This window comes from Microtus pennsylvanicus, chromosome 5 (assembly GCF_037038515.1).
Source record: "Microtus pennsylvanicus isolate mMicPen1 chromosome 5, mMicPen1.hap1, whole genome shotgun sequence".
NCBI classification, from domain to species: domain Eukaryota; kingdom Metazoa; phylum Chordata; class Mammalia; order Rodentia; family Cricetidae; genus Microtus; species Microtus pennsylvanicus.
This window is the reverse complement of record NC_134583.1, coordinates 81351752-81356715: the sequence shown is the minus strand read 5'-3', so window position 1 is coordinate 81356715 and position 4964 is coordinate 81351752.

The window sequence follows — 4964 nt, the reverse complement described above, 5'->3', positions numbered from 1 at the left end:
AAGCTGCTGGTCCACGGTCATTGTGCTGCCGATGCTACCAACCATGACCACTGGACAGGACCTCGCTAGAGGGCTTTCAGAGACTCAAGGCCAGGCTGAAAAACATATCACCCACATTTCCTTCCACAGTTCTTTATTACCTGTGAGGCTGATAATTTTTATTTTTTTCAGTAGGAAAACCAGCTTTGCCAACACTTTTTATTGAGTAAATTATCCTTGTGGATTATGGTAAAAAGCTTCACACAGAGGGAGGTCTGGGAGTGCATACCTTTAATGCCAGCACTCGGAAGGCAGACAGGAGGACCTCTGAGTTCTAGGCTAGCTTGGTCTAAATAGAAAGTTCCAGAACAGGCAGGAGTATAGAGAGATCCTGTCTCAAAAAGCAAGACCACACACACACACACACACACACACATACACACACACACACATACTTTAAATATAACAAGCCCACACCTGGTTTTAGAATCTGTGTACTCACTTATCAATTACTTTACAAATTCACCCTTTCAGTGAAAGAATAGTTTTAAAACTTCTTCAGCTGAGCTGGACATGGTGGTTCATGCCTTTGATCTCAGTACTAAGTTTAAAGCTAGCCTGGTCTACAGTGTAAGTTTCAGGACAGCCAGGACTACACAGGAAACTCTGTCTTGGGAAAAAAAACATTAACACTGGTGCTGGAAAGATGGCTCAGTGGTTAGGAGCACTGGTTGTTCTTCCAGAGGACCCAAGTTCAGTTCCCAGCACCTACATAGTAGCTCACTGGTGTCTGTAACTCCAGTTCCAAGGGATTCAATACCCTTCCACGGACAGAAAAAATAAAATAAACTATTAAAAAAAAACAAGGCTGGAGAGATGGCTCAGTGTTTAAGAGTACTGCTAGCTTTTCCAAAGGACCCAGGTTCAGTTCCCAGCACCCACATGGCGGCTCACAACTATCTGTAACTCCAGTTCCCAGCACCCACATGGCGGCTCACAACTATCTGTACCTCCAGTTCCCAGCACCCACATGGCGGCTCACAACTATCTGTACCTCCAGTTCCCAGCACCCACATCACATGGCGTCTCACAACTATCTGTAACTCCAGTTCCAAGGGAGTCAGTGACCTTATACAAACACACCTGCAGACAAAACACCAAAGCAAATGAAATAAAAACTGCACTCAGGAGGCAGAGACAGGTTGATCTCTGTGAGTCTGGGGATAGCCTGGTCTGCAGAGGTGAGTTCCAGGAGGGCCAGGGCTACACTTTGTGAGGTGTTGGGGGGGGAGATGATCAGTTAAAAAAATAAACAAACAAACTTCTTCGGTCATAAATTCCCTAGTATTTTAGATAGGGCTGAGGTCCCATCCACGGAATGGGAGCTTTCATACCACGATATATAGGATGAGGCTACCATCCCAGAAAGGTAAAAAATGAGCATCTAAGCCGGGTGGTAGTGGCGCACGCCTTTAAACCCAGCACTTGGGAGGCAGAGGCAGGTAGACCTCTGTGAGTTCGAGACCAGCCTGAAGAGCTAGCTCCAGGACAGGCTCCAAAGCTACAGAGAAACCCTGTCTCAAAAAACAAAACAAAACAAAACAAAACAAAACAAAACGAACATCTACCAGATCTACCGGACATGATTTGTGATTTGTGAACTCTGCCAGTGGAAAGCCACAGAATAAAGTGCTTCCTCAAAAGACACACTTTGTCATGGGCATAGTGCACAAACCCAGAGACCCACAGACAAAGCTGATCCCAGTGTGTGTACCTGGCTGCCAGGGTCTGGGAGGTGGGATGTACAGGCAGAGGCCTGGGGACTTGACCCACTTGAAGGAACTCCCAGGAGGAGTCAGGAGCATCATGAAAGCCTGGAGCCAGGGCAAGAGTGCTCACGGATGTGGTAGCTGTGAGTCATGTTCCAGGGTGGGAGACAGGGAGAAAGTCATGGGGCATGCTGAAGTCCCCAGAAGGGTGCATTCAGAGGGGAGTCCTGAGTTGGACTTTTGCTTCATTTGATGATTATGAAACCATGTTTATCTGTAGAAATCAACAAGCCCAGAGTAGGAGTGAGAACCCAGTCCAGCTCAACCTGTTGGCCCACTCACCTGCACTTTTTACCCATCCTAGGGACCCTAGGAATGAATGGGGTTAAAAGACACCCTTCAGAGTACTAAGTCTGCACCGGGTGCGTGGGGTGAGAGGCGATGGCGCAGGGCTCCTTGTTCAATCCTAGGGACGAGGAGGGAACACTGGGTCCACGGGCTTAAATACCGTGCACATAGGGCATATTTCCTAGTTCACAAGGACTACCACGGCTTGGGGCCTGCAGGTGGTGAGCAGATAAAGGGGATGGAATGGCCCAAAGGCCAAATTCTCATCAGCTGCCCATCCCTGTTCCGGCATCATACGCAGTACTAACAAACAGTCAGCCAGTGAGAAAGCTTGAGCGTGTGAAGCAGAGTCCAGAGATACTCAGTCCCGATGACCAAGGGACCCAAGGTTTCCTTTTGTTTTGTTCAGACAGTTTTGTTTAATGCATTCTACAGTGCTCTTCCTATGTCCACACGGACAAGGCTCAGAAACATCTGTAGTTAAGGTATCCACTGCATGGGGTGGGGGGGGAGTGGGGAAGGAGGGGATTACATCCCCCACTGATTCGGGAATGACTGCCCTGTGGCAATCACCCACTTGTTTAACACATGAGCCAATCAGTGCAACTGTCGAAAAGAATGCTCCAAATCTACACAAGCTGCTAAGGAATGGAAGCCACCAAGGCAATACACAGTACAGAGAGTTCAGAGGTGGCACTGAAAAAATAAAGCCGCCCTCCATGACTTTTGCTGCTGCTAATGGCTCTGAGTTCTCTGGTGTTGGCCTCCTGCATGTCCTGTAGTCCATGTCTGGACTCAGTTTCGTCTGGAAGGGTGCTAGGGAAGACGGCTAAAGGGAAAACTAACATTTTACTGATTCCCGGGTTTTTGTTTTGTTTTTTGTTCGCTTGTTTGTTTTGTTTTTTTGGGACAGGGATTCTCTGTGTAGCCCTGACTGCCCTGAAACTCACTCTGTAGACCAGGCTGGCCTCAAACCTACAGTTCTGCCTGCCTCTGCCTCCCAACTGTTGGGCTTAAAGGTGTGCGCCACCACCACTGGGCTATTTCCCGGTTTTTATTCTGGGCCTAGTAGAAGCTCAGTACTAAGTATTATAATCCTGAAGCAGCTGCACTATTGAGGGATGATGGGCATTCAGACTGGCCCTGAACTCAAGGTAATCCTTCTGCCTCAGCCTCCTGAAGGTTGGGATTCTAGGTGTACTCCTCTACAGGTGGTTCTAACTGCATATTTTATGACATGATTCCAACATTTGTAAGTCATTTCATTTCTCAGGTTTGTGTGTTGGATTTTTGTTTGTTTTTGATTTATTACATAGTGTTCTGCCTGCATGTACACCTGCAGGCCAGAAGATGGGACCAGATCTCATTACAGACAGTTGTGAGTCACCATGTGGTTGCTAGAAATTGAATTCAGGACCTCTGGAAGAGCAGTCAGTGCTTTCAGCCCTTAAATTTTTTTTTTGAGACAAGGTTTACCTGTACAACCCTGACTGTCTTGGAGCTTCCTCTGTAAACCAGACTGGCCTCGAACTCAGATCTGTCTGCTTCTGCCTCCTAAATGCTGGGATTAAAGGCGTGCGCCACTACTGCCCAGCTTTTTAGATTTACTTATCTCATGTGCTTGAGTGTTTTCTGCATATATATATATATATATACATGTGCACCACATGAGTATCTATGGATGGTCACGAGCCAACATGTGGGTGCTGGGAACCAACCCAAGTCCTCCACAAGAAGAGCAGGTACTCTCAACCACAGAGTCATCTCTCCAGCCCCTTCATTTCATGTCTTTCTTTCCATTTTTTTTTTCTTTTGTTTTGAAATAAAGTCTTGCTATGTAGCCCTAACTGGCTTTGGACTTTCTATGCAGACAAGGCTGGCTCTAAACTCACAGAAATATACCTGCCTCACACCTGAGTAGACAGGATTCGAGGCCTGCACTACCACACTCAACCTTTTCCGCTTCCTGTGTAGGTTTATAGCCCACACTGTCTAAAGACTGGGATTCTAGGTGTAAACCACCTTCACGGTTTCCCACATGTTCTACCTTTCCTGTTTTTAATTAATTAGTTAAGTAACTAATTTTTGAGACAGGGCCTCACTGTGTAGTCTTGTCCAGTATGGAACTTGCTATGAAGACCTGGCTTGGCTCAGACCCACAGATATGCCTGCCTCTGTCCAATGCCCAGCCCTCTGTTGTTTTGATGTTTCCTAATTTTTTTATTCTCACGAGCGTTGGCACTCTGCCTTTTGTACAGCATTTTTTTCCCGATTTTTAAAAATCGCGTTATTTCCCGCCGGGTGGTGGTGGCGCCAGCCTTTAATCCCAGCTCTCGGGAGGCAGAGGCAGGCAGATCTCTGTGAGTTCGAGGCCAGCCTGGTCTACAAGAGCTAGTGCCAGGACAGGCTCCAAAGCTACAGAGAAACCCTATCTTGAAAAACTAAAACTAAAAAAAAAAAAAAAAAAAAAAAAAATCGCGTTATTTATTTTGGGGGAGGAAGTGGCACATACCTGTAGAAGTCAGGGGACAACTGGAGGAAGGTGGTTCTCTCTTGCCACTAAGTGGGACCTAGGGTTGGAGGCAAGCCCTTTACCCGCTGAGCCACCACACTACGCATCTTCCAGCAGGTGACCTAGGCAGGAGTGCTGCCAGGGATTCTAAGACTTCTTTTCCTAAGAAGCTGTCCTCAGAAACAGTAGACAGCCTACAAGGCCCTAGTCTGGACAAAATGGTGTCGCCCTAAAACTGCTACCATGAAGCCCCAGTTTCTACTATAGCTGCACCTCAAGATAGGGCCTTCAGGTGGTAATTAAAGTTGAAAGACGTTTTGGGTCTGCTAGAATCAATTTAACCAGAGTCCTCACCA